Here is a 26,919-nt window from a genome sequence, read left to right on the forward strand (position 1 = left end):
TGCATGGTATTTCAATAATTAACTCAGTCAATTGTTTGTTTTCACTTGTTTATTATTCGCATTCGCAAAGAACGAAAAATGGTTTTATTTTATTAGTTTATTTGAAATTAAATTTTCTACAATTTTAGATCTTATCAATTTTTTCCTATAATCAATATTTTTCGATTTAGACCCGAAAAAAGGTGGTCGTGAATTTTGTTTGTTGCATAATTCGTTTATTCTATGCTTCTAAAATTTATATAAAAAAAAAAGGGGATAATATTTCTCAAGAGATTATAAAACTTTTTGAGCAAAAGGTTCCAAAACTAGAAAGTGCAAGTTTTCTAATGAGTATATAATAAGATTTTTGATAACGCCGTTTTTTTTATAAAATGGCGGCCAGATGAAAAAGCGCCTAAAATATGAAAAAATTCTGTTTTTTGAATTTTGTTAAAAACGATATTCCAGGGTTTAAAAGAAGACGTTTAAGTTTTTGAACGATATTAAATTTCAATGCGATGATTATTTAATAAAATACAGGATTTTATACCCAGAAGTACCAATTTTGCTTAGAGAGCGAATAACTTGGTCCAATAGCTCGTACAGAAATATTTTATACCTCGTTTTCAAAAGAAATAAATAAATTTTCGAGTTGTGTTGAGAAATTTTTTGGAAAATAATTTTTTAAAATTTTGGTACGCTTCTAAACTCTATATAAAATTTAGGGATAACATTTCTGATCCTTTCAACCCCGCGTGCAAATTGGCAAAGGATGATAAAAATTTTTGAGCAACATTCCAAAACTAGAAAGTATAAGTTTCCAATCGAGCTGTTGCGATTCGAATTTTGTTGATTTTTCGCAGAGATACAGCTGTTTAAAATCATGGTAAAATTTTCCTTTAATACTTTGGTTCTGTATATAATTTGTAGGATAAAATAATACAAGCACTGACATTCGATACTGTTTGTAATACAGGTTTTTCCAACAATTAACTCAAATAATTGTTTATTTTTACTTGTTAATAATTTATTTAAAAAAAAAAGCAGTACATATTTTTAAGCTAAAAATAGTTAAATAAAATTAGCGAGCAGCAAAGCTCAATCACTAAAGTCATATTTTCCGCTTGTTATAGATTTGTAATTGTAAGATGATTATTATCATTGAAATGAGATTTTTGTCTTTTCTCATGTTTTTGATAACATAAAATATCTACATTCCATATAAAAAAAAGTGAAATCAAACAATTGACATAATTAATTGTTGAAATACCCTGTATAGAAAGTGTTGAATATCAGTGCTAACATTATTATACCATGTATATATGAAATATACATAGTATATTAAGTTTAGTCCCAAGTTTGTAACGCTTAAAAATAATGATGCTAGGAAAAAAATTTTGTCATAGCTGTTCATAAAATCACCTAATTAGTCCATTTCCGGTTGTCCGTCCGTCCGTCTGTGGAAACGATAACTCAAAAACGAAAAAAGATATCGAGCTGAAATACAGCGTACTCAGGACGTAAAAAGTGAGGTCAAGTTCGTAAATGAGCATCATAGGTCAATTGGGTCTTGGGTCCGTAGGACCCATCTTGTAAACCGTTAAAGATGGAACAAAAGTTTAAATGTAAAAAATGTTCCTTATCAAAAATTAAACAACTTTTGTTTGAAACATTTTTTCGTAAACATCACTGTTTATTCGTGAGGGCGCCAATTAGGCGGAAATTTTATAATATGTACTATCATATGTACTATAATATGTACTATATGTATTATCAGTTATGTATGTGTCACATGTTTGTATGTGTAATGTGATAAAGAAATCAACACTGACTATGCATGGTATTTCAACAATTAACTCAGTCAATTGTTTGTTTTCACTTGTTAGGTTTAATCTTTTGTTCTATCTCTAACAGTTTACAAGATGGATACTTTTTCAGTTGATTGAATGATTAAAGCAACAATTTCGAAGCTAGAAAGTCGAAAAAAATAAAAATGTGCATAGGTAATTAAATCAGCCGATTAAAACCCTTAAAAAAGGGTTTAGCACCCTTCTGAGTGGTCAATTTTTTGGTACGCTGTTTTTACAACCTAATAAACAAACAACTGTGGAAAATTTTAAAGATGCAACATCTTTTTGCTCTTAGATATTTAATTTCATTGTATTAAAACTCATAAATAGTGTTCTGAAGGTCATAGAACTGATTTATAAAACACACTTCCATTTTTCTCCGTTGACGTTTGATACAGTGCATAAGTCTATATTTTCTATATGCGAAAATATAACTAAAACAATACTTAAAAAGTATGTCATTTTGTCTTTTTGTTGTGTACAACTGCGGTTTAATTATCCAAGGTCTCGTAATTAAACAAAAATTTATTTTATTTACTTTTAAGTGTAGTCATAATAAAATAATTAAAATATTAGAAAAAAAATTTTTTTACAATAAACAAGTGAAAACAAACAATTGACTGAGTTAACTGTTGAAATACCATGCATAGTCAGTGTTGATCACATTACACATACAAACATGTGACACATACATAACTGATAATCAAGTATATTACAATATATTATAAAATTTCCGCCTAATTGGCGCCCTCACGGGTAAACGGTGATGTTTACGAAAAAATGTTTCAAACAAAAGTTGTTTAATTTTTGATAAGGAACATTTTTTACATTTAAACTTTTGTTCTATCTTTAACGGTTTACAAGACCCAATTGACCTATGATGCTCATTTACGAACTTGACCTCACTTTTTACGTCCTGAGTACGCTGTAAAAATTTCAGCTCGATATCTTTTTTCGTTTTTGAGTTATCGTTTCCACAGACGGACGGACGGACAACCGGAAATGGACTAATTAGGTGATTTTATGAACACCTATGACAAACTTTTTTTCCTAGCATCATTATTTTTAAACGTTACAAACCTGGGACTAAACTTAATATACTATGTATATTTCATATATACATGGTATAATAAGTCCAGTCGTTTAGCAACTTTAATAAGCAGGACCCGACTAAAATCTAGAACGGCTCAAATCTCCCCAATAATGTTCCCCGACTGTTAAAGCCGCTATGAAAACTACTGGACTTGTTTTTTTTTTTAAATATATTTTTAGGCAGTTGGGTTTTTTGATTTTTAAATTTATTTATTTTTTATTAATTTCTAAAGGTCAAAATAAAGGTGTTTAAATTATTTCTTGGACATTTAATTAAATTGTAAAATGTCGTATTTTTTATTTTGCAATTTATCGGAAATGGTCTTAATTGGCATGTTTTATAATACCGTTATTAAGTTTATACAGAACGTTCCAAAAAGTATAAATACAGTTGAAGAATTCGCCAGGATATTTAGGTTTATATCGAATAAAAGATGTTGAGGGTATGTATTGACCATAAAGATTTGTTTCACAGTGAAATGACGGTCTACATCATTTTTTTTTTAATGAAAACCCTATAGTTTTCATAGTAATTTTGTTTTCTTTAGCAAAAAATATATGAATTCGTTTGATACATAATTCAAAAATATAATAATTTTTTATTCATAATTAGTAAAAAAATGGAATTATTAATTCTAAAATATACTTTAGACTAGATGACTTATTCTTTCATTTATATATGAATTTGTGGTAAAAAAAAAATTAATGCAAGTTCTCTATTCTCAAAATTGAGTTGAACAAGTGAAAACAAACAATTGACTGAGTTAATTGTTGAAATAACATGTTTAGACACAGTGTTGATATATCTTTTTTTGTTTTTGAGTTATCGTGTTGACACTCGGACAGACGGACAATCGGAAATGAACTCTTTAGGTGATTTTATGAAACCTATATCAAAATTTTGTTCGTAACATCAATATTTTTAAGCGTTACAAATTTGAGACTAAACTTAGTATACCTTGATATATTTCATATATTCGCTCCGTGCGTGAGTTTCGTTTCCATGGTAACGATACACTACTTTAATTATAGAATTGTATGGATGCATATATAATTGTATGGATTCTCTTATGCATATATAATTCTATGGATTAAATGATGTGATTGCATTTAAGACTAACATTGAAAATTTAATATTCCTGTCTCACAAATGTAAATAAATAATTATGATAATTTACATTTGAAAAATAATATTTGTGCAATTTGATTTCTTATTTTCACAATTTTTAATGCATTAAGTTTAATTAATTCGTGTTTTTCAATAATTTTAATTTGACATTTTCTATAAGATTAACATGTAAAGAACTGCAAATTAGTCATAACAGCCTTCTTTAACGCCAAAATTTTTCACTGGAAGCGCTGGCATCGATTTTATTGCCCCTACCATGACTACGCACACAACGAATACATGGTATAAAAATGAAGGAATATGTTCAAATTTTTTTAACAAAATTATAATATTTTTGCCAAAGAACGTATCTGATATCAAAAATATGAGTTTTGATTTAAAATAATGAAGTGGATTTTGGTTTTATCTTAAAAATAACCTCTTAAACATAAAATTTTGGGTTTGAATGTTATGCCTTATAATACAGGTAATTTTTCAATATGGCAATATCCTAACTAGTGTGCCCAAAGCAATTGTGTCCATATTTTTGAAACATTCTATATGTATTAATATATATATATAACATTGATTTTGGTAAGAATTTTTATTAATTCAGCTTCCTTGGTGGTTGGTACTAAATTTGTGGATTTTAATTCATATTTAAAAGTGAAAAATAATTCAAAAAATATTTTCCCTTCAATAACAGTTAAATCAAAGGTAAAGTGTCTAATTCAGATTTGTATTTTTAAATTTTAGTTATATAAATTATCGCATTTTTATTAGCTAATTATTTGATTATTATTTTTGTAAAAATTACTTTATAAAAGTTCTTAAGAATATTAATTAAGGTTACATGATCAGTATTATCTTTTTCAAAACCATAACATAAATAAAAATATTTAGAAAATAAAATACAATAATTTATAGTCTAGTCAACAAGTTCAAGTGAAATATAGAAATACTGGTCGTAAAAATACATGTGATAGCTTCTTGGATTCGGAATGATGTCTAGAAAAATGTATCATAAGCGTTTTTCAACAAATAAAAATTCAACAAATGATTCTTTTTGTATTTTATTTAAAATCAGAAACATTTCAGAGGGGAGAAACAATCTGAAGGGGGAAAAGGTGATATCCCGACTGATATATCGACGCCCAGCTTAAATCGCTAATGATAGAAGTTTGAAATTCCACAAAAAAAAAAAGTATTTAAACTTAATAACAATAAAATTGGATTTAAACTTTTGGTGCGGCCCCTTATATTTTTGAAAATAAAGTACAGCCCATGTTACTTGCTGATAATATAGCAGCATTCTATAGGTGAAGGAATTTTTAAAATCGGTTAAATAGAGAACTCTAAAATTAAGATTTGTATGTATTTTCATACAAACTTTCATCCCCTATTTCACCGTTTTAGTGGATAAAAGGAGGAAGGTTTTGTACTAGTGGGGACATTGCCTTTCCCCCTCCAGATAATTCCCCCCTCTGAAAGGTTTCTGATTTTAAATAATATACAAAAAGAATCATTTTGAGAAAAAATTCATCAAAATCAGAGCTGTTGGTGAGGACTCCTTAAGGAGGGTGACTCGCCAGTAATAGAAAAAAATAAATTAGTAGATAATGATCCGAATTTTTAGTATGTTATAGTTAACGAAATATATTATTGTATAAAACAAGAATTTGGGTATCTTACCGTTCAATTAAGAGAGTTTTTATTAATTAAAAATACGCTAAATAACATACCATCCTCATAACAGGTTATGTTATTTAGTGTATTTTTAATTAATAAAAACTCTCTTAATTGATCGGTAAGATACCCAAATTTTTGTTTTATACAATAATATATTTCGTGAACTATAACATACTAAAAATTCGGATCCTTATCTACTAATTTATTTTTTCTATTATTGCCGAGGGAATTTCCTTAAGAATAGCTATTTTAATTTATATTTAATTTTATGTATTCCTTTATCCGACTATTATTAAAAATTTTAAAATTTTTGAATGAATTGCAAAATCATGAAAATAGTCAATTTATCTAGCTATTATTAAATATAACTAATCAATTTCACCTAATTTTTCTATTATTAATTATTAAGGTATTATTTTATTATCTAAAACATTTAACACTTAAATGTTTGAACGTATAAATAATATATATCAAGTTTTTGATAAGTCAGTGTGATGTGTTAGAATTGATATCAACATAATACCTAATAATAATTATTAAAATTATTATAAAAATTTAAACAAGGTAAGCTAACTAATTTAATAATTTATTTATTGTACCTAATATATAAAATACCTAAAAATATTTAGTACAATATTAAACTAAATATCTAAAAGAAAAAATTAATGCATCTTTGAAATTTTATTTATTAGTTGTTTATTAGGGTGTAAACACTTTGTAAAGAAATAATCGACCTTTTAGGAGCGTACCTAACCCAGTGACGGATTTAGGCTTGCTGCCGCCCTAGGCCCCGTTCGATGCGCCGCCCTTTTTGATAGAATGAATTTCATTAATTTAGATCCAGTTTTTATTTTAAAGTAACTTAATTTATTGAAATATAATTTTTGGATTAAATAATTTCAAAATGCTTCATACACGTGAGATTAATCTCACTAAAGGAACAGAAAGTAAAGAACATTACTCGATAAAGAATATCATTGATCGATTAAAAAATTAACATCTTACCCACACAGATTGAGAAGTAGATTAATGAATTGGATTATAATATTTTCTATCGAAAATTTTTTATAAAAACTATTCTGAATCAATTTTTATAATTGATTGTCTTTACTTTTTTGTGACTCTAAAATTTTGGCATTTCATAAATTTTGCCGCCCTTCAAATTCTGCCGCCCTAGGCCCGGGCCTCACGGGCCAAGGCCTAAAAATCCATCACTTACAAATTACTAAAAAACAATGCATGAAATATAAAGAAAAGTCTAATTAAAAGTTCTAGCTAAAGTATTTGTGCACATTTTCGTTTTGTTCTTCGATTTTCTTTCGTTTTGTTCTTTCTTCAAAGTTGACCTAGATATGCCAATTTTAAAATGTAATTTTTTTGCTCAATCAATCAAATAAATAGTAACCATTTTGTAAACCGTTAGAGATAGAACAAAAGTTTAAATATAAAAGTTATTCCTTATAGAAATATTAACAACTTTTATTTGCATCATTCTTTCGTAAACATCACTGTTTACCCGATAGGAAAAACTTTTGTTGACATTTTGTTAAGATCCGGCTCAGTAGCCGCTCGAGTTAAGGCGTCTTAACTTGCTTTGACTACTGGCTGGAATGTTGTGCGCTCGAATCCAGGTAGGGGCAGTGTGATCAAAAATAATTAACAAGGCGGTAAATTGATCACACTATCGTAGCTTGGATAAGAACGAAATAACTGATTTCACCCACATCATAAAAATCACTTTTATATTGGATGTAGTTTAAGAAATAAATAACGATTAAAAATAATGATGTGGATGGTCTCTGTTAGAGACATGGTCCGAGAAACGGAGGTTAAACTCCATTATTATTATTATTATTTTGATAAAATCATAAAGTAATACTAACTAATATGTACAATTTTTTATACACATTAATCAGACGTTTTTTAAAGAAGTTGACTTAAAAGATAGGAAATTTAATTATCTACAAAAAAGGTTATTACTCCCCCCCCCTCGCCCTAAATTTTTTAATTTAGTCCAACTTCATATAAAAAAATCAAGCCTTTTATCTAAAATTGCCCTAGCGCTCGTACATCCTTAAAATTCAATGAAAATAATTCGATAACAATAATTTCTAAAAAACAATAATTTTTTTTATTTGCCTATTAAGGATGTATGAGCATGGTAGTGGGGGCATAAATTTAAAAATAGATATTTTCAATTTTGATGATAAATTTATATTATTACTTGACGATATAAGACGAAAAGTAAGAATAAAATTTTTCGATATCTGGCTTAATTTTCAAAATATCGAAAACTGAAAATTTTGTTTAATTATTTAGCTTTCGATATTTCGAAAACCAAGACACATATCGAAAAATTTTATTCTTATTTTTCGTCTACATTCATGAAGTTATAACAAAATTCATCATCAAAGTTGAAAATAAGATAAAAATAATTTCAACCCTTAATCTACCCTGCTCTTACATCCCTTATATGGACGGTGACACTTAGTTTTTTTCTTTTCTAATTCATTGCTAATATGTTTACTTTCTATTAAAAAGTTTTTTTTTAATTTGTTTTCATTCATTCCAAATGAAAATTATCAAAATCTTCCAAAATATGTCGTTTTTTGAGATTCCTCCATAAGAGCCAATGTATTTTATATCGATTTTTAATGACTTTTTTCTTAAAAATTTGTACGGATACCTAAGCTGAAATTTTAACCACATATTCTTTGAGTAAAAGACTACCTACAAACAAATCTTGAGCCTTTAAATCAAACATTGTTGTCATGCTCATACATCCTTAACAAGTCTCATGAATGTACGTTCTTAAGATGGCATTCATGGCTTCCCACGTTTTAACAAATAGTTAGTTAATTTTTAATATTTTAATTAATGGAGAATTTAAAAAAAATATTTATTAAATGTGTGAATGTTTCAATTTTTTTATTTTTGAAGAACGCAACTTACATGGTTAGTAAGCTATGTCTGCTTGAGAAAAGTTAATAGATAAAAATAGAAAGCAATCAAATTTACAAATGTTTACCATCAATTTCGTTAATGAAATTAATCTGGCTATTTATAATTTAAAACTTTGGTTTCGCAAAACATATTTTATACGCTTTTAAAATAAATTATTTTATTATTAATACCGACTGGTTCTTATTTATCGTTAGCAGTTTTATATGTTAAGAATAGTTTTGTCAATTCTTCGCAACACTTTTTATACTGACGTTAAGGAGGGTCCCTCACCAGTAATAGAAAAAATAAATTAGTAGAAAATGATCCAAATTTTTAGTATGTTGTAGTTAACGATACATATTATAAAATCAAAAAAAAATTTGGGTATCTTATCGATCAATTAAGAGAGTAATTAATTAATTAAAAATACACTAAATAACATATAATCATCCTCATATCATGCTATGTTATTTAGTGTATTTTTAATTAATTAATTACTCTCCTAATTGATCGATAAGATACCCAAATTTTTTTTGGATTTAATAATATGTATCGTTAACTACAACATACTAAAAATTTGGATCATTTTCTACTAATTTATTTTTTTCTATTACTGGTGAGGGAACTTCCTTAAACAATTGGTATAATCGATAAAGATTTTAGGATAAAAAATAAATAAAGTTCAAAAACTAAAACCCCGACTCTCTTACAAAATCATGCTCTTAAAAGTATGACAACAAGAAAATAATTTCATCTGAAATTGTTATGATAAGTAAAATCGTCATTACAGTTGGAGGGACCTCTGAGATTAAAAAGTTTACCACAGCACGGAAAAGAAGTCCCCTGACTGTAATGACGATTTTACTTATATTATAAATTATTATACTGTACATTTTATGTGAACCATTTGGTTTATTACTAGCATTTCTAATTTAATTTTTTAGCAATTTTATTTTGTTTTAGAGCCAAAATTTTTTATTAGTTTCTACATATAATTAAAATCATGCCAAAAAACAGATATTTTATTTGAATGTTTTTCCAAAATATTATACAGTAGTAGCATAAACTGTACGTAGTACTAAGTTTAACTCTCTATTCTTTCCATAAGATCCTTTGGTTTGGAATTTAACAACTTTGGTTTGGAATTTAACAATAGATTGTGCACGAAATTCAAAATATTTTTTCTGGATATTAACTACAGTTACGCTAGTAAAATCTTACAAAAAACAAGTGAAAACAAACAATTGACTGAGTTAATTGTTGAAATACCATGCATAGTCAGTGTTGATTTCTTTATCACATAACACATACAAACATGTGACACATACATAACTGATAATCAAGTATAGTACATATTATAAAATTTCCGCCTAATTAGCGCCCTCACGGGTAAACAGTGATGTTTACGAAACAATGTTTCAAACAAAAGTTGTTTAATTTTTGATAAGGAACATTTAAAATTTTGTTCTATCTCTAACGGTTTACAAGATGGGTCCTACGGACCCAAGACCCAATTGACCTATGATGCTCATTTACGAACTTGACCTCACTTTTTACGTCCTGAGTACGCTGTAAAATTTCAGCTCGATATCTTTTTTCGTTTTTGAGTTATCGTATCCACAGACGGGCGGACGGACGGACGGACAGTCGGAAATAGACTAATTAGGTGATTTTATGAACACCTATGACAAAATTTTTTTCCTAGCATCATTATTTTTAAGCGTTACAAACTTGGGACTAAACTTAATATACTATGTATATTTCATATATACATGGTATAAAAAGATTTCAGATATCAGATTTCAGATAAGATGAAATTTTTATAGCGTACTCAGGACGTAATAAGGTGAGGTAAAAAAAAATAAACTTTTGTTTGAAACATTTTTTCGTAAACATCACTGTTTACCCGTGAGGGTGCTAAATTAGGCTCGAATATTGTATAGCATGTATCTATTATATGGGAATATTAATTCTGTGCGGCTATCTAAGAGTGGCCATCTTTCTTTACTTACATGACGCAAAAAACAAACGATTCCATAATCAACACTATCTAAACATGGTATTTCAACAGTTAACTTAGTCAATTGTTTGTTTTCGCTGTTTTTTAATAAAGTTTAACATCGTTTCTATCTGTTACAATTTGCTTGGCTGATAATTCTTAATAACCCGTTAGCACTCGGGTCAACGGTTCGGTAATATTTAGTCACGTGGTGAAATATTTTCTCAAGTGTTCTACACATGCGTCGAATATTTAAAGTGGAAAATATTCTTTAACTTTGTTAATCATAACCTCTACGTAATGTTATATAAATTTATTTTTGGTTGCACTAACTAATGAAAAATAGTTTGATTACGTGATTAGTGAATGATTACCACAAATTAAATATTTTGAAGAGTTCTCTATTTATCATGTGGCAACGGAACCCTAAAATTGTTATAAACTTACCATTGTATTAAATATAAATAAATATATTTAAATTAGTTGTGTTATATTGATTGTAATGTATTGTGTTTTCTTATATTGTACTTATTTGGGTGGGGTAACTCCCTCCCCAGAGCTGTTTGTGTAATAATATTATGGTACTACTGTAGGAAATGAAGCAAAATTTATGAAAAAACAAGTGAAAACAAACAATTGACTGAGTTAATTGTTGAAATACCATGCATAGTCAGTGTTGATTTCTTTATCACATAACACATACAAACATGTGACACATACATAACTGATAATCAAGTATAGTACATATTACAAAATTTTCGCCTAATTGGCGCCCTCACGGGTAAATAGTGATGTTTACGAAAAAATGTTTCAAACAAAAGTTGTTTAATTTTTGATAAGGAACATTTTTTACATTTAAACTTTTGTTCTATCTCTAACGGTTTACAAGATGGGACTTTTTTAAATGTTAAATAAAAAGAATGCTGTGTCCGAAAGTAGGGTACTTCTATCCCACCCTATGGACGTAAATCGAAAAAGCACAAGTTCACATGTATATGACTTTGTTAAGTACACTCAGGCAAACATTTTTCACCGACTCCCATAAAAATCAACTGACGAGGAGTCAATTCCTTGGTTAGACTGGTTTTTGAGTTTTATTTCCTCGATTATACGTAGTATATTATTAGTGCAATTCAAATTAATAATAATATTGTAACATTATATTGTTACAAAGGTTCTATAAGTTTTGTTTTAAAGTTTATTACTATCAAATTCATTCGTATTTAATTTAATAGGTCTGAAGTCGACTCTACGGAATACGAATCAAATAAAAAAAATTATTTAAAAAATCGAAAAACATAGCGACTTTAACAGTTGGGGGACCCATTAAAGTCTACACCGGCTCGAATTATCACAATAATGAGTCCTGACTGTTAAAGTCGCTATGTAAACTGTTCAGGGTTCGAAAATATCCGATATTTATTATAAATATCAAAATATATCCGATATATATCAAAATATTGATATTTAAAAAAAACTAAAATGTTTTAAAGGTTTTATTTACTTAGGCACTTCAAATCAGACAAATGAAACCAAAACATAAAATATTCTTCTAGATCAGGCAAAATCAATTAAAAATAATAAAATTTTTATAAATAAAAATCAACTTTAAAACAAAAAACAATTTTGTAAATTGTTATCAGTCAATGGTCATACCTACACTTAGGCAACAAAACAATAAACATTACAAATAATAACTCAAGAGTATAATCAGTCTTTTAATTATTAAATCAGTCATCAGTCATTTGTAATAAACTGTTAATTATCAAATAAATAAAAAAAATGTCGTTTCATAATTGTGCTTGGTTTGATTGCAAGGAAGATAAAGCTAGATCATCTTCCGATTCTGAATCTTACTTAAACTTACTCTTTAGTAACGAACTTTTTCTGACACGACGCGATTTGAGCTTAGTATAAGTAGGCTTTAACTCTACTCCAATGCCATCAAAATTTGGGAAGTAGAAATACGGTAACAAACGCCAAAAATTACTAAATAATATTAAATTTTTTAAAATCATTTTTGTATTGATATATATCATAAAAATTCACGTGATATATATCGTATATATATCATGATATATATCCTCGAACCCTGATTAAAAGTACCTGATATTATACACTATAATCGGCTGACTACACAGAAAATGATATGTATTGTACAGTATGTACAAGAAATTATCACGTAAAAATAATTGTATATTGTGCCATGGCACAGATTATGCGTAGCCGTCGGCTCGCATTATGTTTAAGTTTCTATTTTTATATTTGGAAACTAGTTTGGTAAAATATTCCCTGACTTTTCAAGGTTTTCCAGACTTCAATTCGAATTTTCCACACTATTTTTTCCTATAATATTTTGTTATTAATAGGAAAATTAAAACAGTATACAGAATGTTAGATTTACATCTAGGCATATAAATATCACGAGTATGACAGAATACATCTAAGTGAGAGTAATGCATCTAAGTGAGAGGTATTATAGACATGTGTTGAAGCTTCGTTATACGTTGAGATAGTTGTAAGATGCTTGGAGAGTAGGAGTTTCTTAGTTGAATAGATGAACTACAACAGATAAGCCACGATACAAGTCACTTTTGCAATTTCATATAACATATACAATACCTCTTACTTAGATGCATTGCTTAACGCATATACACTCTGCGTCACAAAATTTGCACAGAACAAATATAAAAAAGGTACCATGTGATATATACATGTCATAACTATTTTTAACAAACCTTAGAAATTTTAAACATTAAAAAAAACCTTAGAATTTTTACTGAATTAATAAAAATAGATAATCAACTTGTCCAAATTTTGTGACACAGAGTTTACTCTGTCATACTCGTGATATTTATATGCCAAGATGTAAATCGAACATTCTGTATATTTGTTCATTTATATTTTTTTATAATTAATATGATAAAACCTACACATTCTTTTTCACATGAGTAACATGCATTGAATTTTTTCAAAAACCTCAATACACATAATTATTACTTAGGTAATAATTTTTATACCATGTAAATATGAAATATATCAAGGTATACTAAGTTTAGTCCCAAGTTTGTAACGATTAAAAATAATGATGCTAAGAAAAAAATTTTGTCATAGGTGTTCATAAAATCACCTAATTAGTCCATTTCCGGTTGTCCGTCCGTCCGTCCGTCTGTGGACACGATAAAAGATATCGAAATGAAATTTTTACAGCGAACTTAGGACGTAAAAAGTGAGGTCAAGTTCGTAAATGAGCTTCATAGGTCAATTGGGTCTTGGGTCCGTAGGACCCATCTTGTAAACCGTTAGAGATAGAACAAAAGTTTAAATGTAAAAAATGTTCCTTATCAAAAATTAAACAACTTTTGTTTGAAACATTTTTTCGTAAACATCACTGTTTACCCGTGAGGGCGCCAATTAGACGGAAATTTTATAGTATGTACCATACTTGAATATCAGTTATGTATGTGTCACATGTATGTATGTGTTATGTGATAAAGAAATCAACACTGACTATGCATGGTATTTCAACAATTAACTCAGTCAATTGTTTGTTTTCATTTGTTTTACATAAATTTTAATGATTTATTTTTGACTAACGATAATACCCTATTGTACAATTAAGGAATTGCTTGTTTTGATTATTTTTGCGTACGATTGTACGTTTCATACATCCTTAAGTACAGCTAAGTGTATTTTAATAATATTATGATGTACATACATATATATACATACATGCATACATACATACATACATACATACATATACCATGTGTGTTTGTACCATCTAGGCATATACAATATCTGTAGTATGGCAGAATACATCCGTTTAGTAAAGCATCTAAGCGAGAGGTATTATATGCATGTATTGTAAGACTACAGATACGATACGACAGATCTATTGTTGTATGCATGCAGAGAGTGGGAGTTTTGTTGCATACTTACTAGTTATCTGTAACTTAAAAACTCCCACTCTCCAAGCGTCTTCCAACTAATGTTCAATACATGTATATAATACCTCTCGCTTAGATGCACTACTAAGCGGATGTATTCTGTCATACTACAGATATGTATATGCCTAGATGGTACAAACACACATGGTATACAAACAAACAAACAATACATTATATCAATACCAATACAACAACATTACCATGAATACAATTACAATAAATACAATACAATACAATACAATAGAATACAACATTAAAATATCTGTACATCCATCAATTCACGGACCATCATCCTTCATCCATTATACATACATACATACATACATTTACATACCTATATACAATTATTATTTTATTTTATTTTATTTATTTATTGTATTATCTTTATTTATCTATATCCATTGTTTAAAACATATTTGTTTACTTTTTACCTCTTTTATTAATCGTATTGTAAACTATCACTATCACTATCAGTATCAATTTATCTATATATCTATCTATAGCTATACTTACTTATCTAGCTCTCCTTTTAACATTATTGTGTTCTTTATTACCTATACCATGTATAAATTAAATATATACATGGTATAATAAGTTTAGTCTCAAGTTTGTAACAAGAGCTTAGAAATATTAATAAATATTAAGTGTTTATAAAATCACCTAAAGTGTCCATTTCTGGATTTTTAGTCTGTCCGTCTGTGAACACGAAAACTCAAAAACGAAAAGAGATATCAAACTAAAGTTTTTATAGCGTGCTTAGGACGTAAAAATTAAGGTTGAATTTGTTAATGAGCAACATATTGCCAATTGGGTCTTGGGTTCGTAACACCCATCTTGCAAACCGCTAGAGATAGAACAAAAATTAGAAATGTAAAAAAATTTCCTTAAGGAAGTTCCCTCACCAGTAATAGAAAAAAATAAATTAGTAGAAAATGATCCAAATTTTTAGTATGTTGTAGTTAACGATACATATTATTAAATCAAAAAAAATTTGGGTATCTGATCGTTCAATTAAGAGAGTAATTAATTAATTAAAAATACACTAAATAACATAGCATGGTATGAGGATGATATGTTATTTAGTGTATTTTTAATTAATAAAAACTCTCTTAATTGATCGATAAGATACCCAAATTTTTTTTGATTTAATAATATGTAACGTTAACTACAACATACTAAAAATTCGGATCCTTATCTACTAATTTATTTTTTTCTATTACTGGCGAGGGAACATCCTTAAAAAAAATAAACAACTTTTGTTTGAAACATTTTTTCGTAAACATCATTGTTTACCCATGAGAGCGTAAATTAAAACCATTATATAGTATATATACAGGGTGCTTCTTTTTTAAGTTGATATATATTTAAAATGCCATAAATAAATTGAGTGGCTAAATTGGTAGATCGAGCCCTGTGTCCTATACATGGTACTTTAACAATTAACTAAGTCAATTATTTGTTTTTATTTGTTTTAAATAAAATTAAATATAAAGTTTAGTAGATATATTTAATAGAAAATTAAAGTTTAAGTAATCTAATCATATGATTTTTATTTTATTTGTTATTAATCATTTGTTAACCGACTTCAAACCAAAAAAAAGGAGGTTCTCAATTCGACTGTATTTTTTTTTTTTTATGTTTGTTACCTCAGAACTTTTGACTGGGTGAACCGATTTTGATGATTCTTTATCTATTTGAAAGCTGGAGCTTCCCGTGTGGTCCCATTTCATTTTGGTCTAGTTCTGACAACGCCATCCAAGAGAAAACCATAAAAGTCTTAAATTTGCATTCATTATGCACGACAAGAGGACGAATAACTCAATATCACGTCAACCGACTTCGATGATTCTTTTTTAGTGAAAAATAAGTTAGAAAAAAAAAAAAACTTTTAACAAAAAGAAAACCGACTTTAAAAGAAAATCTTTTCCAAACAAATTAATATGCACTAAAAAGTAAAAAAAATAACGATAATATAATGCAGTTAAAATTATTGTTTTTTTTTTTTTGGAGTCGGTGTCAGCCAAGCTAATGTAGCAAACTGTTCTGTCAGGGCTGTTTCCTTCGCTGACACCGACTCCAAAAAAAACAATAATTATACCATGTATGAAATATGCATAGTATATTAAGTTTAGTCCCAAGTTTGTAACGCTTAAAAATAATGATGCTAGGAAAAAAATTTTGTCATAGGTGTTCATAAAATCACCTAATTAGTCCATTTCCGGTTGTCCGTCCGTCTGTGGACACGATAACTCAAAAACGAAAAAAGATATCGAGCTGAAATTTACAGCGTACTCAGGACGTAAAAAGTGAGGTCAAGTTCGTAAATGAGCATCATAGGTCAATTGGGTCTTGTAAACCGTTAGAGATATAACAAAAGTTTAAATGTAAAAAATGTTCCTTATCAAAAATAAAACAACTTTTGTTTGAAACATTTTTTCGTAAACATCACTGTTTACCCGTGAGGGCGCCAATTATGCGGAAATTTTATAGTATGTACTATACTTGATTATCAGTTATGCATGTGTCACATGTTTGTATGTGTAATTTGATAAAGAAATCAACACTGACTAGGCATGGTATTTCAACAATTAACTCAGTCAATTTTTTGTTTTCACTTGCATTATCAACTGCATTATACATATTATCGTTATTTTTTTACTTTTTAGTGCATATTAATTTGTTTTGGAAAAGTTTTTCTTTTGAAGTCGGTTTTCTTTTTGTTAAAAGTTTTTTTTTTATTCGTTCTTCTTCTTGTAATAATACGTATACATATGAGAATGAAAGACTATGAGGAGTAAGTATATGAGTATGAGTAGAATTTGTATTGAATGAGAGACTTTGACGTTCACTTGAGTTGAGTTGAGTTGAGTTTAGTCTTGACTTAAGAAACAAAACATACACCAACAAGTGATACAAACACTCCGTGTAACCGGTTTTTTTTTTTTTTTTTTTTATAATAATATTGCATGGCAGTTAACATACTAATCTAGTGATATACTTTTATTATTTTATTGTTGTTCAATTTACCTTCGAATTTATTTTATATTTGAACAATTGTTGAAATTAACTTTAGTTTATTTTGTGTGTTCTGTTGTGTTAGTGTTGTGTGTGAATTCAGGAATTGTATATATTTGTGTTATTTTCTATCAAATATTATTTAAAAAAAAAAAAGCGTGTGTATAATAAAAAAAAAGTTATTAGTGTTTAAAATTATAGTTAATTTACTCAATTATTAATTATCTTTATTATTAAAAAAAAAAAAATTATAATTTGATAAGAAAAGTTATTTATTTAATTTTTAAATATTAAGTGAATTAAATTAAGTATGTGTCAAATTTATGTTTTAAAATTAATTAAATTATTTTTTTTTTAATAAACATTACGACTGATTTGTGGTATTAATAATAATTATATTGACATATGTTATGTAATGAATCTACTTACCTACCTACCTATGTAGTAGATACATATTATATCTGCGTTTGGTCCATCAATACGGACAGGCCCGGATTTAGAAATTTGCCGCCCCTAGGCAGTTGCCAAAATTGCCGCCCCTCCACCCAGTGGCGTCTTTACGACATTTTCTTAGGGGGGGGGGGGTAATAACTTCAAGAAGTCGCCTTGTAACTGTAAGAGAGGGTTATAGGTATACCAGAGAACCGGTATACCAAGTTCTCTGAATTTTGGAAAATTAAATGCGCGGAATGGGAAAGTCGGAATTCTCGTGACAGACTTGGAAGGATATTTAAATCTGATTTTCGATACAATAATTGAATTATGACTCTGGGAACTAACTACTACCGAAGATTTGATTTTGTTTTCTCTTTAAGATTAATCTATTCCATTGTTTTTGTCAAACTTCAAATTTTATTTGAGACCCGATTTTCGTTTTTGTTTCCTGATCTCTGGGGGGGGGTAGTTACCCCTATTACCCCCCCCCCGTAAATACGCCCTTGCCTCCACCACCCTTGAAATTTTTTAAATGGTGGAATTAGTTTGTTTTATTCAATAGAATGCATTTTTCTGAAAGCAAATATTTTATTTAATTTTAATCAGTAGCCTTATAATAATGAGGTATATGACTTAATGTCATTCAACAATACCATTATTTATGCTATTGTCTTTTGTACAAAAATTATTGCTTATTGGCCCAAATTTTTACGTCTTGTTTTTAGAATGGCAAAGTTATTGATAATGTCATCACAATCTAGAGACATGAGCAAATCTGATTCTATAGTTAACAAAGCAAGTGCATTTAATCGTTCCGCAACCAGTTTTGATCTCAAATAGTTTTTCGGTACGCTATATCATGCCATTCAAACTTGTCGCAGCACACGTATTGTTGACAATGAATTAACACAATGAATTCTCGACCGCCAATGTTCGTAAATAATCATAGAGGAGGTTATGTTTTATTTCACAACACGTATAGGAGAAATCAACATGATTATATAGAAACTTATCGAATATTGGATATTAATTCAGTGTCGAGATGACTCTATAAATCGATTTTTTTCTCGATTCAGACATTTTCCACTTTTGATGTTGGTACGCGTGCCAACAAACCAGTCGGGAAATTCAATTCCCGCGAATTGAACAAGTTTTCGAAGTTTTCGCTAAAATTTGCCGCCCCTCAATTCTTGCAGCTGTAAGCGACTGCCTACAATGCCTGCATGGTAAATCCGGGCCTGAATAAGGATACGGATCTTTATGCTTGTGCAATAAATTTCGTTCGTTTATTAGTATAAATAGGATAATTCTACTATGTTTGAAAAAGTACTTCAAAATGTTGATTTTTCTAATTAAAACCCACAAACTTATATATTTCGGCAAAATAAACACGCTTTCTTGACATAAAATTAAATAGAATTTTAAACCTTTTTTATGTAGTCATCTGGTAGTTATGCCTGGAAAATTTTCAAGAAGTTTATATTCAGATTAAACCGCGTACAGAAGATCACGCAAATCGTTCCGGAATCGGAAAATTTCTTTTCTGTATTTTTTACAACAAAAGAAACATTTTGTTTTTAATTAGCCATTTGTAAAAATTTATCGACTTCTTTATCAAAATCCGGTAGATTTTTTCAACTCAAGTATATTTCTTCATAAATTTTAATTTTTATCAAATTTCAAATTTAGTTTTCACTACCTTTATTATTAGAAACAAGTGAAAACAAACAATTGACTGAGTAAATTGTTGAAAAACCATGTATAGACAGTGTTGATGACTCTTATCACATTACACATATACCTACCTATACATGTCACACATACATAACTGCTAATCCCATATTAATACATACTATAAAATTTGCATCTAATGTGTGCCCTCGTGAGTAAACAGTGATGTTTACAAAAAAATGTTTCAAACAAAAGTTGTTTATTTATTGATAAGGTACATTTTTTACATTTAAAATTTTGTTCTAGCTCTAACAGTTTACAAGATGGGTCCTACGATTCCAAGATCCAATTGACCTATGTTGCTCATTTACGAACTCGACCTCACTTTTTACGTCCTGCTTGCGCTGTATTTCAGCTTGATATATTTTTTCGTTTTGAGTTATCGTGTTCACAGACGGACGAACAACCGAAAATGGACTAATTAGATGATTCTATGAACAACCAAAATTTTTTTCATAGCATCATAATTTTTCAGCGTTACAAACTTGGTACTAAACTTAATATAGTATGTATATTTCATATGTACATGGTATAAATATTTTACAAGACATTCAGGAACTGGTTTACTTTGTTTAAATTTCATTTGAGCTTTTCAAATTTAAGTTATTTTAAAAATTTATAACTAAAGTGTAATTTTCGTAAAAATTCAGTTTAATGTCTTTTTTTTTTTAAGTTCATCCATTTTTTTTAAGTCAGGAAAAAAATAAAAAATCAAAGCATTTTTTACTTAGATTACGAATCCATTGGCGGTGATAGAGAAGAACTTACAGTTTTTCTTCAATTAATTAAGTAAAATAGTTTCAACTTTATTGATATTATAAAAGTTATTATTTGTGTTAATGAATAAATGAGTTTAATTAACTAAAAATATGTCGTTATTTACCTTATGGATTATTAAATATGCTAAAAATGTACAGAAATTATAAAAATATACTCAATAAAATAATGGTTTTACGTAAGTTTCTGAATATTACGAATTATGGCGGATTTTAAATGTCATCGTCATTTATATGCATCATTTTGAACTATAAATTAACGATTTCTGTAAAAATGGTAAACGTTAAAATATAAAAATGTGACCGAATAATTGTGGTGGTTTTTTAAACTCTTTTAATTTGTAAAAAAAATAATGTAAGCACTGATAATCAACACTGTCTATGCATGATCTTTCAACAATTAACTCTGATACTTGTTTGTTTTCACTTTGTATACCATGCATATATGATACATAGTATATTAAGTTTAGTCCCAAGTTTGTAACGCTTAAAAATAATGATGCTAGGAAAAAAATTTTGTCATAGGTGTTCATAGAATCACCTAATTAGTCCATTTCCGGTTGTCCGTCCATCCGTCCGTCCGTCTGTGGACACGATAACTCAAAAACGAAAAAAGATATCGAGCTGAAATTTTTACAGCGTACTCAGGACGTAAAAAGTGAGGTCAAGTTCGTAAATGAGCATCATAGAGATAGAACAAAAGTTTAAATGTAAAAAATGTTCCTTATCAAAAATTAAACAACTTTTGTTTGAAACATTTTTTCGTTAACATCACTGTTTACCCGTGAGGGCGCCAATTAGGCGGAAATTTTATAATATGTGTACAAACTATACACTAAATGTCGGTCGGTAATGCAGAAACCTATAAAGTCATTTACATATGTACTATACTTTATTAGTTATGTATGTGTCACATGTTTGTATGTTCAATGTGATAAAGAAATCAACACTGACTATGCATGGTATTTCAACAATTAACTCAGTCAATTGTTTGTTTTCACTTGTTTTATTTCATTTTAATCTTTCAAGGTTTTCTATGCATATTTCATAAGTTATCAGATATATTTTTATACCATGTATATATGAAATATACATAGTATATTAAGTTTAGTCCCAAGTTTGTAACACTTAAAAATAATGAAGCTACGAAAAAAATTTTGTCATAGGTGTTCATAAAATCACCTAATTAGTCCATTTCCGGTTGTCCGTCCGTCCGTCTGTGGAAAAAACAGTGTTTGAAAATAGTAATTCTTACTAATTGGCTTCACAAGCTAATAATCAATAAAAATCGTTTTAAATTATTTCAAATATGGTGACTTCTTAACAATTTTTTTCATAGTGTTACTATGAAAATTACTTAAATATAGTTTAGATGAATTATTCTTTCATTTATATATTATGAATTTGTTATGAACAAAAAATTAATGCTAGTTCTTTATTTGATAATAAATATCCATTTTACTAAAATAAAGACAATATCTATTATTTTGAATATATATTTTTTTTTATTACTGAGAGTGTGAAGGAGTGCCATTAAATAATTAAAATCATGATAAAATAATTAAATATACGTAATTAAAGCAAATGAAACGTGATTCTAAATGACACGTTCTACCATACATTGTACAATGTACAGTACAAGATATTTATTTAGTGTTTAAAGTATAACACAGGTAATATACCGTGTGTGTTTGAAGCATCTAGGGATAGAATTATGTCTGTAGTATGACTGAATACAGAATACATTCATTAAGTAATGCATCTAAAAGGGAGGTATTATATACATGCATTGGATTACCAATACATGTATACCAAAGGAATACCAATAAACTGAATACAAACACGTATTTTAAAAACCATTCACATACTAGTAATGATTGAACGTTATCAAAGCAATTAATAATATTTGTATGCAACAAATCTCCCACTCTCTGCAGGCATACAACAGCTTGTCCTATCGTATCTGTTTATCGTATCTGTAGTCTTACTCTTTTAGATGCATTACTAAACGAATGTATTCTGTATTCAGTCATACTACAGACATAATTCTATCCCAAGATGCTTCAAACACACACGGTATAAGCTCGTTATTCTTGCCCTTAATGCACTAAATTACAGGAGTTATTTTATTATTTAAATAGGTTCAATATCACGTACTGAATGTAAATACACAAAATCATTACAAAAAAGAGGGGGGAAGTGCCTCCATTTTAAGCCAAATTATTTTGGTCTATATATCCGTAACCGTGCACTTAAAATTAAAAATAGTAATTATCTTTATTGTAAATCATTAAATTTCCTAATTTTGTATACAAAATTTAAATTATAGCTCATGAGTTATACTGATTTATGTGCTTTATTCTTACTTCTTCGTACAGATTCATTCAAATTCATTCGGTAGTTTTTGCGTGAAAGCGTAACAAACAAACAAACATCCTTACTTACACATTTATAATATATACGGGTAGTGACATAATTATTAAAAAATAATTTGCCTTCTTACCTGCAAAACAGCGACTATCCGTTGAATCCGTTAAAAACGTACGATAAAAAAAATTGGACAAAAAAGCAGCTCCCACTCATTCAAATTTTTTTAAAGATTAATAATTAACTAACTATCTACAATAAAGGCTATTACCATTTTTAGTTTAAAAAAGTTCACGATTACGGACATATAGGTCGAAACGGTTTTTCTCAAAATGACGTCACTTTCACCCTCCTTTTTTGTAAAGATTTTGTGCATTTACATTCAGTACGTGCTACTGAACGTATTTAAATAAAAAAATAACTGCTTAATGCAGAAAAAGTTCTCTATAGTCTGTAGTATATTATTGCATTAGAAATAAATTGTAACAGTTTTTCATCACATTTTAAAATATGATAGATTTTTATTAAACACATATTTCAAAGGAAAAATTTTCTCACGTGTGGGTTTCCCGCGAATGTTTGTTGAAATTATAGTTGTGTTGTTACTCTTTCGTTTATGGAATAATTTTTACGGTGAAAATTGTTTTGCTGTTTTCGTAAAGAATAAAAAAAACTTTTAACAAAAAGAAAACCGACGAGTTAATCGTTAAAATACCATGCATAGTCAGTGTTGATTTCTTTATCACATAACACATACATGTGACACATACATAACTAATATTCAAGTATAGTACTATAAAATTTTCGCTTAATTGGCGCCCTCACGGGTAAACAGGGATGTTTACCAAAAAATGTTTCAAACAAAAAAAAAGTTTATTTTTTGATAAGGAACATTTTTTACATTTAAACTTTTGTTCTATCTCTGACGGTTTACAAGATGGGTACTAGGGACTCAAGACCCAATTGACCTATGATGCTCATTTACGAACTCGACCTCACTTTTACGTCCTGAGTACGCTGTAAAAATTTCCACTCGATATCTTCTTTCGTTTTTGAGTTATCGTGCCCACAGAAGGACGGACGGACGGACAACCGGAAATGGACTAATTAAGTGATTCTATGAACACCTATAGCAAAATTTTGTTGGTAGCATCAATATTTTTAAGCGTTACAAACTTGGGACTAAACTTAGTATACCTTGCATATTACATATATGCATGGTATAAAAAACGCTTCCAGCACAATTTTCATTACGTCATTCCGAATTCAATGAGTATCAAAAGTATTTTTAAGACCATTATTTCACCAAACTTGTAGACTAAACTACTAGCATTTCAAACAACTTTTATTATAGTTATTTTTATAATTTTTTCATGCATTAAATTTTATCATTTTATCATTGTATCAGTGGTCTGTTTAGCAAGGACATTCAAAATGTCATACATACATGTTTTTGATCATAACTATTTTTACAATTAATCACAAATGTATTAGCTAATACAGTGCTAATATATACAATGTGATCATTTAAAAAGTATTCACCCTTAATAATCTTCTGGCCCGGATTTAGAAATTTGCCGCCCCTAGGCAGTTGCCAAAATTGCCGCCCCTCCACCACCCTTGAAATTTCTTAAATGGTGGAATTAGTTTGTTTTATTCAATAGAATGCATTTTTCTGAAAGCAAATATTTTATTTAATTATAATCAGTAGCCTTATAATAATGAGGTATATGACTTAATGTCATTCAACAATACCATTATTTATGCTATTGTCTTTTGTACAAAAATTATTGCTTATTGGCCCAAATTTTTACGTCTTGTTTTTAGAATGGCAAAGTTATTGATAATGTCATCACAATCTAGAGACATGAGCAAATCTGATTCTATAGTTAACAAAGCAAGTGCATTTAATCGTTCCGCAACCAGTTTTGATCTCAAATAGTTTTTTACTCGCCGCAGCACGGAAAATGAACGTTCAGCGCTACAATTTGACACGGGGGTGTACAAACAAACAGAGATTTTTGGAAGAATATCTTTTTTCGTGAACCTTATAATAAAAAGTTATTAATGTTTAGTTAACTTAAGTAGACACGCTGTATAAATAATTTATTTAAATAAAACCATCACTTTCTCCAATATTGTTATCGTAGTCAAGAGTTCGGTTTGTTTGTATGTTAATTATCCAATTTGCCATATCACAACTTGAATTTCTACATTTGTTTTTAAGACATAATATTTCAACTCCTGTTTTTTTTTTTAAATAACTATTATTCAATATTCATGAATAATGAATAACACAAACATTTTCACTCTTCATTTATAAGGATATTGATGTATTGTTAAATTATTATACTTAAGTATTTTTAACCGACTTCAAACAAAAACGGAGGAGGTTATCAATTCAACTGTATTTTTTTTTTTATGTTTGTTACCGCAGAACTTTTGACTGGGTAAACCGATTTTGATTTTATCTGTTTGAAAGCTGGTGCTTCCCGTGTGGTCCCATTTCATTTTCGTCCAGTTCTGACAACGGCATCCATAAGAAAATCATAAAAGTCTTAAATTTGCATTAAGTATGACAAAAGGACGAATAACTCAATATCATTTCGATGATTCTTTTTTTAGTGATAAATTAGTAAGAGCACTTCAGGTTCACTAAAAATCACAAAATAAAAAAAACTTTTAACAAAAAGAAAACCGACTTCAGAAGAAAAACTTTTCCAAAACAAATTAAAATGCACTAAAAAGTAAACAAATTGTGATAATATAATGGAATTAAAATTATTGTTATTTTTGGAGTCGGTGGCAGCCCAGGAAACAACTCTGACAGAACAGTTTGCTACATTAGCTTGGCTGACACCGACTCCAAAAATAACAATAATTTTAACTCCATTATATTATCACAATTTGTTTTTTTTTAGTGCATTTTAATTTGTTTTGGAAAAGTTTTTCTTTTGAAGTCGGTTTTCTTTTTGTTTTTTTATACTGTTTAATTCAAGAAATATAGTGTAGCCGCTGAGTGAGTTTCGTATGCATTTACAGGTCTTACCGAAAAAGGAGTGTATTTCGACGTATTTTGTTCCGCTGAATTCGAATTTTCTCATCGCTCAGAGTGGATAAAAATTTGTTATAAACAAACTAAATGTTTACACGGCAATATCTCCTAAACTACAAAAAAAATTTTCAAAATTTTATTCTACATGAAAAAACAAATATTTTCTTTTTTTTTATTTGATGCGACCAAGAAGATCTGACAAATAATTAAGAAAGCGAAATTCGGAGTATTTAACGCCAAATAACTTAAAAATTTGACTTTTTTTTTTTTAAAAGTATATCATACACTTTTTAAAGTACTATAAAAAAACATTGAAATAGAAAAAGTTTCAAGTCATTTTCACTTCTCTGAAAAAAGTCACATGAAAATTGGTGCTATTTCCACACTTTTCCAATGCATTCCGGCTTAGTAGTTGTACTAATCTATATATATAAAAAGAGAGTGTTTCTTTGTATGTCCCCGATTTTCCCTAAAACTAACCATTGCCCTTCGGTAGGGGATTATGTCATTGGGTAGCCCTTAGGCTCCCATTGTGAATAAGGGAGTTTGGTGGGGGTGGAATTAAAAATGATCTAGGAATTCATAGAAAATAGATTAAAAAAATAGTTCTAATAGTACAATAGGCCCCACTGTCAATAGTACAATTTTCACTAGATGGCGCTACTGGCGCAAATGTCTTTCGATTTTTCTCGCAAATTCTGGAATGTTCCATGGATTTCTATCGAATTTTCTAGAATTTTCTCGAACATTAGGGAATGTTCTATGGATTTCTATCGAATTTTCTAGAACTTTCTCGAATATTCTCGAATGTTATATGGATTTTATTGAATTTTATCAAACTTTCTCGAACAATCTGGAATGTTCCATGGGTTTCTGTCGAATTTTCTAGAATTTTCTCGAACATTCTGGAATGTTCTATGGATTTCTATC

At 28.6% G+C, this 26,919-nt stretch overlaps 1 protein-coding gene across 1 annotated transcript in view; it reads left to right on the forward strand.

Moving 5' to 3' along the window:
• The window catches only part of LOC123305055 (venom dipeptidyl peptidase 4), a 50,773-nt gene that overhangs the window by 1,860 nt on the left and 21,994 nt on the right, over nucleotides 1-26,919 (forward strand). The window lies entirely within an intron of this gene.

Source organism: Chrysoperla carnea, chromosome 1, assembly GCF_905475395.1.
Source record: "Chrysoperla carnea chromosome 1, inChrCarn1.1, whole genome shotgun sequence".
In the NCBI taxonomy this organism is placed as follows: Eukaryota; Metazoa; Arthropoda; class Insecta; order Neuroptera; family Chrysopidae; genus Chrysoperla; species Chrysoperla carnea.